The sequence below is a fragment of the Tenrec ecaudatus genome, chromosome 1 (genome assembly GCF_050624435.1).
Source record: "Tenrec ecaudatus isolate mTenEca1 chromosome 1, mTenEca1.hap1, whole genome shotgun sequence".
NCBI classification, from domain to species: Eukaryota; Metazoa; Chordata; class Mammalia; order Afrosoricida; family Tenrecidae; genus Tenrec; species Tenrec ecaudatus.
In genome coordinates this window covers 84,863,656-84,877,453 of record NC_134530.1, presented here as the reverse complement: position 1 = coordinate 84,877,453, position 13,798 = coordinate 84,863,656, and positions in this window count along the sequence as shown.

Sequence of the window (13,798 nt, the reverse complement as noted above, 5' to 3'; positions counted from 1 at the left end):
GACAGAACTTGACAGCAACCGGTTTGTTGTTGTTGTTTTATGTGCCTTAGCACATGGTTTGAGTTTTTTTAATCAAACAAGCTGTTGGCTGTGACGGAGCTTGGTATCATTGCTTCACAAACAGGATCTAGCTTCCTCTGGGGCCTCTGGAATGAACGGGGTAGCCTTCTCTCTGATTTCCAAGTAAGAAGCACAGGTGTTCCCTGACCTCTTGTGGTGAAGAATAATTATAAGGATGAAGCAGGAAGAACACTACAAAGGGGCTTACTTCAAGGGAAATCCTTTAAGCACGTGTACGCAGGGGCTTCCAAAAGTTCATGGTCAAATGACGTCATTGTTTGAGTTTTTGAAGCCCCCGTCAACGTTTTCTGTTCTTAGCCTTCTTCTTGATGTTGCGGAAACCATGGTGATTTCAGACACCTCTGAGAGGCTCAGAGGGTATGGCTCTGGCTGCACAAGACGTGACTAGAAGTCAGGTGCTGTCCATTAAAGAGGTCACTATTGGGGAGGAAACTGCATGGCTGTGGGTGATGAAGCAAGAGGACTGTGGTTGCCCCCAGCACAGGGTGGGACTGGGTTGCTGGTCAGGCATGCAGTTAACAATAGAATGCTTACAGCCCACTTGGTACCAGGACTCCTTAGTCACGGGTAACAGGTATATAGGTTAAGATTTCAGCACCTCTTTGCAGGTACATGGCTTCCCCCAAGTAGCAATGGTGGGTGGAAAGCTTGTCAGACATTCTCAGGGACAGCTTGTCCCAGACACTGTCATGGTCTCTCTTCCCTCTTTGCATGTGGCCACAATCTCAATACCAGGTGCTGACCCCAGTGCTCCATCTGCCTGAATTGCCTCTGCCCAACTGGCCTGCAAGTTAGACATATCTAATCCCAGTTTCCAGATGTACAAATTAAAGCTCAGAGTGCCTATACGAGGGGCACCCCCTAAAAACCGGAATTCCACCGGGCAAAGTAGAGCTTTCGTATTACGCATTTTTTCTGCTTTCGTATTAAGCATTTTTTTCTGCTAGGCAAGCATCATGTAACTTGCTCTGTGTTCGTGCATCCAGTGGTGTTGCCTGGGAAGGGTCATTCCGGTCACAGTGAATTTTTTCATAAAAGCCATTTCACTCAAACCTGGTTTTTTGTGATCGCTGACTTAAGGGAACAGTATGTGGCTGTGAAATTTGGGGGGGGATGCCACAGACACTGTTGTGATGTTGAACACAGCTTACAAGGACAGCGCTATGGGAAAAACCTCAAACGTACGAGTGGTGTTCTTGTTTCACAAAAGGTGAAGTGTTCATTGATGACGCACCTTGTTCTGGATACCCGTCAGCTTCCCTGATCTGCGAAAATGTCGACTCATAGTGCATTTGGAGTTTCTTCCACCAGGTTAGCCAAGCTTTCTATTTCGAGGGTCTGAAAAGATCAGATAACAGTGTGCAACAACAACAACAAAAAGGCCCGGTTTCTGACAGACAAGGCACCACGACAATGCACCTGCTCAGTCAGTCAATTCAGTGTGCCAGTTTTGGACCCCAAACAGCATACCTCTCCTGCCCCATACACCTGACTCACCTAACCTCACTCTGTTTGACTTCTTTTTGTTTCTTTGAATAAAGAGGAACATGAAAGAACAGCGCTCTGATGATGTAGAAGAGGCGAACAAAAAATAAAAAAATGAGGGAGGTGCTGTCAGCCATCCAAACAGATAAGTTTGAAAAATGTTTCCAAGAATGGAATCACAGATTTGATAAATGTACCAAGTGTAATGAAGAGTAATTTGAAGTTGATAAGGTTGTTTACTTAAAAAAAAAAACACCTTTAAACACATAGCTTTGGGGGAAAATATCCAGTTTGGGGGGGGTACCCCTTCGTAAAATTCCTCAAGTTTACACAGCCAGTTTTGTTAATAAAAGCAAAAGTTCTGCAGTTACTAAAATTATTATAAAAATATGTCAAGCCCTAGTCTAATGAAAACTCACTGTCATCAAGTCAGTTCCAACTCAGCTTTCTATATCCAGTTTGGTTTCTGCAGCTATAAACCTGTATGGGAGCAGACAATCTCATCCTTCTCCCATGAAGTGGCTGGTGGGCTTGAACCACCAACCCTGCGGTTAGTATCCCATTGCTTATCCCACCGGCCCCAGTCTCAGTGCTCTATTGTCATTCATTTATTTAATCCTATGAGGTAAATATTATCACTATCCTGATTTTGGAAGAGTCCTGGTGGCTGTGTTCTGAAAGGTACACAGTTTGAAACCACCAACTGCTCCCAGGGATCAAAATGAGACTTTCTACTCCGATAAACAGTTAAACTCTCAGAAACTCAGAAACTACCCTGTCCTATAGAGTCTCTATGAGTCAGCAGAGACTCAGCGGCAGTGAGTTTTGGTTTTCGGATCCTGATTTTTCAAATAAAGAACGTAAGGCACAGGAGAGTGTGATGTCTGCCCAAGGTTAAACAATTTAAAAATGGAGGCAGGACTTGAATCTCAGTTGGTTGTCTGCCAGGTCATCCTGAACTAATAAACTATGTCATCCCCGGGTGTGGGAGAGGAAGTGATAGAGATGAAATCCGAATGTTATACCTTGCTCATTACACCAAGGGAAGAGGCTGGAGAAAGGCGAATCCGCCTTTAGAACCGTGCAGCGGTGGTTCAGAGGATGGATTCCTGCCTCCCACGCGAGAGACCCAGGGGTGTTCCTCGTCAGTGCACCCCTAGCACAGGCACTACCTGGTCTGTCGGGAGATTTGCACGGTGCCGCTGCCGCTGCAGCACAGGTCTCCGAGGAGTTTCCCGACGGAGACAGACTAGGAGGAAAGGCCTGGCAACCGTCTTTTAAATCCCAGCCCCAGAAGCCCTATGGATCACAATGGTCTGACCCACCGCGGCTCGTGGTGATGGGGCAGGCCCTGGTAGCCCTGGGATCCATCGTGGGTTCACCCTAAGTCAGCGGTCAGCTCAAGAGCGGCAGCTCTTCAGGAAGCTCAGAGGCAGATAGGTAAGCAGATGCACACGCTGCCTCTGCGGGACCGCATCGTGTCATGGTATGTGTACATGAGGGAAGCAGAGAGGATGCCTGTGTGTGGCTGGGGAGAGGCTGACGGGGAGGGTTCAAGAGCATCGCTTTGGAAAAAGACGTTTGCCGGGTGAAAGGCGGGGATTTGTGTGTGACGCAAGCAGAAAGAAAGGCATGGGCAAAGTTAAGGAAGCCTCTGGCAAGTTCTGGGGAACTGGTGGGAGTCCAGTGCTGCTGCAGCGAAGAGGTCAGGTGGGGAGGGGGACCAGGGGGAGATGAAGCTGGAGAGTCCGCAGGGGCCTACCTCTACCCACCACGTGGTAGAATAGGCTCTTCTCTAACCTCTGGGGAGCTATTCTACGGCTGCTTCCAAATTACAGATAAGCAAAGGGCAGCGCCGACGAACTCCACTCCCCCATCACAGCTGGTTTGAAATACAGCCAGTATTTGAACCCGGGCTGGCCTGATGCCCAAGCCTACACGCTTCCCTCTACCCCAGACTGGCTGCTTCGGTTCTGCCTGCACAGCGATCTCATCCAGTGATGCAACAACCAACACGCAACAAACCACCTTTGCCGCGGGGACAGAGGCAATATCAGTCCAGGAACGGCGATTTGTTCCCCGTGCGAATGAGGGCTGGATGCCTTTGGGCCCTGCTCGCCTGCTGCCTACCCGAGTGAGTAAGGAGGTTGTGGCTGCCTGCATTCAGCCATAGGAAGATGCATCGTGGTATTTCTTCCATGATGGCAGAACCAGCTGTAGCACGAAGAAAAATGACTGCCTTTCAATTCTTTAAACAGAGTAAATAAAACTCCCTTGTGATTAAAAGCAAATTGGCTTCCTACGGAGCTGTCAAGTCTGCAGGGCTAGGAGAAGGGGCTGGGGGAAAGGCAGGAGCCTGAGCTGGGGCAGCGGGAGTCTTTCTTCAGGTCTGGGTGCCAAAGGAGCTTTGAGTGAGAAGCATGTGTGTTATCTCCTGTCAGAGAAGTCTCAGGTCTGGGAAAACAGTGCTCTGGTGCTCAGACATGGGGGACAAAAGAAAACAGGGAATCAGTAAGAAGCAGAGTTCCTAAGATTCAGCGGCTTCACTAGGAGTGATGGAGGGGATGGGGAGGGCAGGGGATGAAAACTGAACTGAATGACACTGTGGGGTGGGGTGAGGGTGACACCCCAAGAACTGTGCGTGAGATGTTTGTGCAGTGTTTCCGCAGGCAATTTTATACGTTTTTCCTTAAAATACCCTTGCAGTTCATGATAACAGCAAAACGGCTTTTGTAAGCCCATCCTTTATGTATCCCTCTAGCCACGAGGCTGAAAACTCTATCAGACCCCCTGCCACTGAGCCCATTCCGGTTCACAGTGACTCAGGAGGGGACACCAGAAGGACCCTGTGGGTTCCTGAGACCGTGATCTTTACAGGAGCAGAAACCTCATCTTTGTCCCACAGGGCAGTTCGTGCCCCAGTACGTAAGCCAGTAGCCACCAGGACTCCAGTGATTTATGTTTGGGGCCATCCAATGGGCTCTGGTCAGAGATGTCACTGTTACCCAATCCCAGTGACGCTTCCAATCACATGGTTTCGTCTGCATTCTGCAAACATGCGCTGTTGTTTTTGTTGCTGGTGTTTTCATAGCCACTTACTTTGTCACATTGACATTTTAGGTACCTTCTGGTGATAACTATTTGTAAGCCCATATCAATAATTTTTTTGAGAATGAGTGAGTAATTAAAGAAATGTGAGAAAAATCATAAAAGGGCTTCCACTCAGCTACTAATACTGCTGCGACTAATAGCACTGTAACTGGGTGTAAAAAGAGAGTGTGCACTGATGTTGTTGTGACCGTGGTTGTGAGCTGCTGTGGAGTCTGTCCTGACTCACAGGGACCCTGTGCTCCACAGAAGGAAACACCGCCGGTCCTGGGCCATCCTCACACGTGTTCCTGTGCTTGAGCCCATCGTGACAGCGCTGCCCCTCTGCTTTCCCAAGCGAGAATGTCCTTCTCCAGGGCCTAGTCTCTCTTGCTGTTAGCGCACCTGTCATCTAAGAAATGTTACATTTAAGAAACTCACACCATATTACTCTGTGGTTAACACTGAGGAGAAGCATTCCTGGACTCTGTTGTCTGGGACACGAGGCGGTCCTTGTGGGAGCAGGTGGCTCTGGGAGTTACCATCCTGCGAAACATCAACCCTCCTGCCTGCTTAGATGTTCACATTTGGGGCCCCGGCTCATCCCCCACTCCTTCTCCATCGCTGTATCAAGTTCTTTCCTTTGTCTGGATCCTCTGCGGCACTATGTGGGATGGCATGCTGAGAGAGCCTGCGCCATCTTCCCGGTCATTGGTCTGTTCGAGTCCACGGCTTTGGCTATTGTGGCAATTCATCTCATTGGGGGTTCACCTTGTGTTCCCAGACCCCTGACTTCACAAACCATGACAGGTCCAAAGTGAGGGCGTGTCGGTTCTGTTGTTAGGTGCCATGGCCAGTTTCCAACTCGGGCGTGAGCCCTTGGGAGGGAGTAAATCGGCCCCTGCGGCATTCTTGGCTGCGACCTTGATGAAAGTTGATCACCAGGTCTCTTCTCCTCAGAGCTGCTACGTGTGTTCAAGCCACCAAGCGAGAGCTGAGCCAATCCGCCACCAGGCTCCTAGTGAAGGCCCGGTGTTGGCCTTCCTGTGTACCGCTGAGTCCACTCAGACTCCCAGGGACCCCAGAGGGACAGAGTAGAGTGGCCCTTGGGGTGGTTCCCCTAGGCTGTAACCTACACAGGAACCGATCTCCAGGGCTTTGCTCCCAAGGAGCTGCTGATGGGTTGGAACTGCCAGTTTTTCCATTATCAGCCAACGCTTCACCATCGTGTCACCAGGACTTGCTGATGATTTACGTTGGAGTCCCCAGATGGGGCAAATGGTCAAGTGTTCAGCTACGACCTGGAAAGTTGAACGTTTAGACACCATCCCCCACCCCATCCCCAGGGCACCTCAGAAGACAAACCTGATACACCACGTCTCAAAAGTCAGAACATGACACCCCATGGAGCAAGGCTGATACCGCAGTCCCTGGGCCACTGTGAGTCAGAAGTGACTCCTGAATGACCAGCTCCCAGCCACACTCACTGCCATCGAGTCGGTTCTGACTCCTGGTGAACCCACCAGACACTGTGAAATTCCCCCCCTTGAGTTTCGAGACTTTACATCTTTGGGGACGAAGAATGTCTCCTCCCTCTCCCATGGACAACGGGCTGGTGATTTAGGTACGCATGAACCAAATGCTCACTGAACGTGTGCTACTGGAGAAGACCCAGTTCCTGCCTTCAAGGAGCTGCCAGGTGGATGGAGAGAAAGATATGTACATAGTTATGGACAAATCTTTGTCATTAGATCTCTGTACTAGACATGAAAATAACGGATATGTATAGTTTTGTTTGTTTTCATTTCTTGGCAAAAAGGTGAATAAAGAGCAAAAGAAGAGGGAGGAAGAGAGAGTGAAGCACATCCTGGCCCATCAAGCCTTGAGGACGTTATTCCTGCGCAGAGTAGCCAGTGCACAGAGAGTACCATATGGCCGGCCCCACTAAGAGACATGACATCCCTCACTGAACCATAGCCCTACAGGAGACAAGACTGGAGTCACAGTGTGGGAAGTGTGCCCAATCTGATCCCACCACACCAAGGGAAAACACCAAAGGTGTGCAACAGAACAGCAAGGGGAACAGAGCAACGAAGTCCCCATGGAATACCAAAAATAGACTTTGGGGCCAGGGTTTTGTGCCCCATAAGACTTGACTGGAAAATACTCTTAAAGGCCAACAAACAGTCCTTGAACTAACTGCAAGCTGTTCTTTTTCTTTTTGGTGGTGGTGGTGGGGTTTTTGTTTGTTTGTTTGTCATTGGTTTGTTGTTGTTGTTTTCTTTTGTTGCTTGGTTTTGTTCTGTCTTGGTTTTGTGCATGTTATTATCTCCGCAGGTCTGTCTAAATAAGATAGGCTGCATGAACAATCTGAAGAATAAAACAATGGGACCGACAGTTTGGGGGGGGGGAACATGGGAAAGGGGAAGACGGTGGGGGTGGGGAGGAAGTGGTGTTAACAAACCCAGGGACAAGGGAACAACAAGTGATCCAAATCAGTGGTGAGGAGGGTGTAAGGGGCCTGGTAGGGAGTGATCAAGGGTAATGTAACCGAGAGGATCATGATAGTGGGGCAGGAGGAAAGTAAAAGGAAATAAGAGTAAAGAGCTAGGAAGCAAAAGGCATTTATAGAGGTCTAAATAAAGGCATGTACATATGTAAATATATTTATATATGAAGATGGAAAAATAGATCTATGTACATATATTTATAGGATTAGTATTAAGGTAGAAGATGGACATTGGGTCTCCAATCAAGTAGTCCCTCAATGCAAGAATACTTTTTTCTATTAAACTGGCATTCCATGACTCTAACCTTCCTGACACAGTCACTGAAAACAAAGTGGGTGCATAAGTAAATGTGGTGAAGAAAGCTGGTGGAGCCTAGCTATCAAAAGATATAGCATAGGGTCTTAAAGACTTGAAGGTAAGCAAGCAGCCATCTAGCTCAGAAGCAACAAAGCCCACATGGAAGAAGTACACTAGTCTGTGTAATCATGAGGTGTCAAAGGGATCAGGTATCAGGCATCAAGAATAAAAAATCAAATCATTGTGAATGAGGGGGAATGAAGATTGGGGACCCAAGACCCATCGGTATGCAACTGGACATCTTCTTACAGAAGGATTTTGGGAGGAGATGAGCCAGTCAGGGTGCAGTGTAGCAATGAATGAAACATACAACTTTCCTCTAGTTCCTAAATGCTTCCTCGCCACCATCCCTCTACTATCATGATCCGAATTCTACCTTACAAATTTAGTTAGACCAGAGGATGTACACTGGTACAGATAGGAACTGGAAGTATAGGGAATCCAGGACAGATGATCCCTTCAGGACCAGTGGTGAAAGTGGCGATACCAGAAGGGTGGAGGGAGGTGTGATGGAAAGGAGAACCGATTACCAGGATCTACATATAACCTCCTCTCTGGGGAATGGACAACAGAAAAGTGGGTGAAGGGTGGGTAAGATATTACAAAATAATAATAATTTATAAATTATCAAGGGTTCATGAGGGGGAGTAGGGAAGGGAGGGAGGAAATGAGGAGCTGATACCAAGGACTCAAGCAGAAAGCAAATGTTTTGAGAATAATCATGGTTACAAATGTGCTTGACACAATGGATGGATGGATGAATTGTGATAAGAGTTGTATGAGCCCCCAATAAAATGATTTTTACAAAAGAAAAAAGAGAAAAGGTGAATAAAGAAGAAACATGGATGATGAGAGCAACAAATGTACAAATGTGCTTCACACAATTGACGTATGTATGGATTGTGATAAGAGTTGTCTGAGCCCCTAATAAAATGATTTTTTAAAAATAAAAGAAGAAGAAGAAACAGAGACAGAGGCAAAAAAATGGCTCTCAGTGAAAACAATGGAAAAAGGCCATCAGAAATGAAGATCAGGTAGCTTTGAAATGGTTACAGAGGAAAGTAGATTATGCTTTGCCAAACACGTTGTTGTTGTTGTTGTTGTGTGACCTCGAGTTGTTCCCAACTCACAGCAACCCTGTGTACCACAGATGGAAACGCGGTCCTACATCATCCTCATGATTGTTCTTATGCTTGAGCCCACGGTTGCAGCCACTGTGCCAATCCATCTCACCAAGGACCTTCCTCTGTTTCACTGACCCTTCATTTTACCAAGCGTAAATGTCCTTCTCCGGGGACTGGTCTCTCCTGATAACATGTCCTAAGCCCATGAGATGAATTTTCGCCATCCTTGCCTCTAAGGAGCACTCTGACTGTACTTCTTCTATCACAGATCTGTCTGTCCTTTTGACAGTCCCTGACACTTGCAGTATTCTTCTCCAACACCATAGTTCAAACGCATATTTTTCTTCCAATTTTCATATACATATGTGGTGATTGAAAATACCCTGGCTTGGGTCTGGCACATCTTAGTCCTCAAAAATATAGGTGGATCAAACAGGGATCCAATCGGAAGTAGATGGAATGCTCAGGTTAGGATATTCAAGGACAGTTTGGGCATATGGGTGGGGTATAGGGAGCCCAAGAGAAGGCCTGCAGGTGCTGTGTCCACACCTAAGTCCAAAGGCACAAGGGAAGGAGCTGACTTCAGGAACCTGGAAGAAAAGAGCTGTGTTGAGAAGACCCCCTGGAGAAGACCGGGGACTGCCAGCTGATGGTCACCACCAGACCAAAGTACAGGGAAAGAGTCAAGAGACCAAACATCAGACTCCTGAGTTCACCACCTGGGTCAGAGAAAGCTTCCTGAAGGAGATGGTGCCTGACCTGGGTCTTGGCACAGGAATAGAAGTTTGTTAAGTGATGAAGGGGTAAAAAGTGTTCCTGGGGGTTTGATGGGGGAGAACAAAAGCAAGAATATGAGGGCAGATGAAAAAGAGACCCCAAGGCACCTTATATGTTGTGGCTAGAAGTTTGTCCTTTGTCCCTGGGACACTGGGAGCTATTGAGTGATTTTAGAGCAGGTAAACCATGTTGTCAGATCTGCATGTAGAAAATATCCCTTTCGCTATATGGTGCAGTGTGGACTGGAGAAGGGCAGACGTCCTGGAGGAGCAGGAAGAGGAGGAGGAGGAGGAGGAGGAGGAGGAGGAGGAGGAGAAGGGGAGGGCTGATGCAATCAAGTGGGAGTGAAGGATGAGAGCCTGGGTCAGGGCACAGTTGTGCAGATGGAGAGAAGGGATTGGTTTTAAGATAAATGAAAGAAGTTGAGCTGGCGGATGATTGGCTGGGAAAGGGGGCATTCGGAAGAGGAGAGCAGCCAGGCTGCTGTTTAGGATTCTGGCTAGGGTGTCAGTGAATGTCACTGTTTGACAGGTGGGAAAGAAAAGGCTTTGGCTTGAGGCATATTGGGCTGAGCATGCCCGTAGGCATTAGGTGGAGAGGCCCAGTGCCCTGAAAGACTAGGGTTCAGAAAGGAGATACAGGGCCAGGCAGAGAGAGAAAGAGTGAGAGAGATGTAGGGACCATGAGCTAAGTGGTGACAAGGCAACCCGTGTGGTTCACAGGACGAGCATGTACAGAGAAAAGAGGGGGCTACTAGCAGGCGACCCCATGTTCCATTTCCAGAATGAAAAGACGTTGCTTATGAGCATTCAAAGAAGACATCCTGTCAAAGTCCCTGGCACACACCAAACCTGGGGCCAGTGAGTCAGTTCCAACACACAGTGACCGAGCAGAATAGCCCCAGGTTTCCATAGCAATCTATCTGGAAGCAACTTGCCTCATCTTTCTCCCTAGGAGAGGCTGCTGAGTTCCCCCATCTGGCCTTTGGTTTAGCCATCAAGTGCTGAACCATGGAGCAAACAGGACCCCTTGCTTGGTGCACGCGCATCCACATAAAGGCACTGTCATCAAGTCTACACTGACTCCTAGCGACCCCATAGGTCAGAGCTGCACTGCCCTGTGGGTTTCTGACTGGGGCGGTAGCTTTTTGGAAGAGGAGTCAGCTTCCTCCTGCCCCCAAAGAGCTGCTGGTGCTTTCGAATTGCTGACCTTGCAGTTAGCAGCCCCACGTGTAACCACTACGCCACCAGGACTCCTTGGCTTGGCACACCACCAGGACTCAATAAAGTTATAACACAAGCAGAGAAAAAGTGCAGAGGCTGAGAAATTGGATTTTGATACTGTATTCGAAGGACAAAAAAGCAGCTACCTCGCGTGTCCCTGAAGCTGCGATTTTGTTCCCTGAACACAGGAGACAATGAGAGTGGACCAGGTGGGGAACTGGGTTGAATGAAGCCCTAGACTGCTATGGGCAAGGGGTTGGTTCAAACCTGCTGTTGGCTCCGAGGGGAAAAGATGAGGCTGTCTGCTCGACAAGATTGACAGTGTTGCTGTCACCAAACCCTGGGGAGTAGTTCTCTGTCCTTGTAAGGTGGATATGCGTCGGACTTGCCAGCAGTGGTTGGCATGCCAAGTCTTGGTGAACAACATAAAATTTTCTCTGCGTGCCTTTATTTCGGAACCCAGCTGTCTCTCCTTGCTACTGAGATTGTACGGAGGGGGCAGCTGGATCCCAAAGTTGTGCATATTCACATTTCCCTAAGGACTCAAACACTACTAGCACAAAATAGGTAGCCACGACGTATATAAAGGTGACTGGTTGATTGCCTGGTAGTTTAAAAATAAAGAATAAAAGAGAATTCTAAGCCGATTTTTGTGCCAATTACCCTAGCACTTCTGAAACCAAGAAACTGCTCACTCTCTCAGGGGACCTGCCGCACCACCACCACCGCCACCCCCACCCCCCCACACCCACACCCCTGCCTGCAACGGGAGAACCAGGAGTCCTGGCCTTTCTCCCTGGGGAGCAGTGGCCCGGAGATGAATGGGCTCGGAATCCCTAGGGAGTGCTGGAGTAAGAAGGGTCCGTACTGTTGTTTTAATTAACTTGAAAATTATCCGACATTGTTCAAAGGGCAACTGACTCATCAAAAGTGGGTGTTTGGAAGTGATAGATGGAAAGTCTGAGGGCTTTCTCATTAATTAATTTGGCTGGGAAATAAGCACGGGCCCACAGCCCTGGGGAAATGCAAAGGCGGCCTAAAGCTAACCCACAGGCAGGCCGGCCGCCTAGCGAGGCAAGGTCAGAATCTACCGGCGGTGTAGACGGACGTTTTTGACCCCCGAGCCACCCTTTTGACATGTGATATAAGACGCCGTGGCTACGCAGTACTTCAAGCATCCTGCTGCCACTGGAAGGCCTGCTATTGGGAGCCCAGTCCCTGGACAGTGTGAAAGAGACGTGGCTGTGTGTCTGTGAAGGTCACAGACTGGAAACCCTGTGGGGGCAGTTCTGCTTGGTGCTATGGGATCAGAACCAGTCAGAATCATCTCTACAGGCACGGGCTGTGTTAATATGGAATATATGGTTTTCTGTGTTTTCCAAATTTTATACCATCAGCCTACCCTATTTCAGGAGCCCTCATGGCATAGTGGGTTGTCAACCACATGGTCAGCAGTTTGAACCCACCAGCGGCTCCATGGGAGAAAGATGAGGCTTTCAGCACCCATGAAGTGTTACTGTCTCAGAAACCCACAGCAGCGACTGTACCCTGTCAGGATCGACTCCATGGCAGGTCGTGTTTTCTTTTTAAAATATTATAAAAATGCTTAAATGTTCATCATACATATAATATAGAGAATAAGTAAGGCGATACACAATAAAATGAATATACACATAGAAAATCCATGGAGGGTGGGGGAGGTTCATGGTAGGATTCTCACCTCCCAGGCAGGAGCCAGTTCCCAGGGGTGCCTCATTAGCACAGTCACCACCCTCTCTCGGGGGAGGCTTGCTTCTTGCTAGGGGGTTCGACAGGTTTCATTCAGGGAAGCTTTTAGGCTGAGACTAAAAAGAAAGGCCTAGAGATCCACTTCTGACAAATGAGCCAGGGAAAACCCTGCAGTTCCCAGCGGTCCTCGCCCGTTATGCCTGGGGTCTCTGGGAGCTAGCAGAAGCTAACAGCAAAAGCGACAGAAAGCAAATATCATAGCCTTTAATCAATAAGCCCTGCGTTCCCTTGTCTCCAGTTTCTGAGACTTTAAGAATTCTCAGTTGCATTGTTTGCCCTTAGGTTAGCAAGTAAATAGGGGCCCTATAACAGCAAGCAACATACTTGCTTCTAGTCATCTTTAATATATATACTTGAAAGGAATTTGAAGGGGGGTCTTCAAAAAGTTCGTGGAAAATTGGAATTAAAAGGTAATGGTATTTTTCTATGAGTTTTCTGAAGTTCCCGTATGTGAAGGAATGTTCAGGTTCAAGAGGATGGTTGGAAATAAGCAGGAAAAGGAAACAAGCTGAACACACATATACATACCTACATACATGCACACACACTGCCACATATACACATACATGCATACATACATACACACAGTGCCACACACACTGCCACACACACACAGCGGGGATAGGGGTATTGGGGGTTACAGAAGCTACACACACTGACTCCCTATCTCCTTGTAGCAGCCAGGGAGCTCCCGCCACTCGCAGGGCCCGGGCTGGGGAGGCTGCAGTAGACTGCTGGCTCACAGTCCCAGCCAGGCTCCATGCAGAGGAGCTTGATCATCGGTGCCCGTGACTTTCCCTCCTAGTCCACAGAAGCTGGAATGCCTGCTCACCCATCTGTCACAGTCCTTTCCTCTTTCACAATACACCTTGTCAGGCCATAATTCATGTATGAGCAATTGTAGTTTTTTATCATTAACCATGGAAGCTATTTCTGAAGAGCTCTGATGAGTTGACAATCCTTCCATAAGAATTGGATCCACACCCTGCCCTTGATGTTCTAAGAGGGGTCAGGTGGCAATTAGACCTGGACACTTGGTTGAGAAGCCCAGTGGGAAGGTGGGGAGGGGAACCTGGGGTTAGAAAGGAAGACTCCAGGTGAAAGGAGCTGTCACCTCCGTCCTTCATCCTTCCTTCCGAAGGGCTGCCTCCAGGTAGCCCAGGAATGGGAGTTGTTCTCTCTTTCCCCCAGGCTACAATTAAAGCCGGGGTGGAAGTTCAAGAAGGAAATGTCAACTAATGAAAAGGTTAAAACGTCTTCACAGCTAGCAGCTGGCTTCCTCTGGAAAGTAGGAGGGTCCCTATCTCAAGGAGTGGCAAGCAGGAATTCCAGCAGGGTCTGCATTTGGACTATAAAACCCCATCTC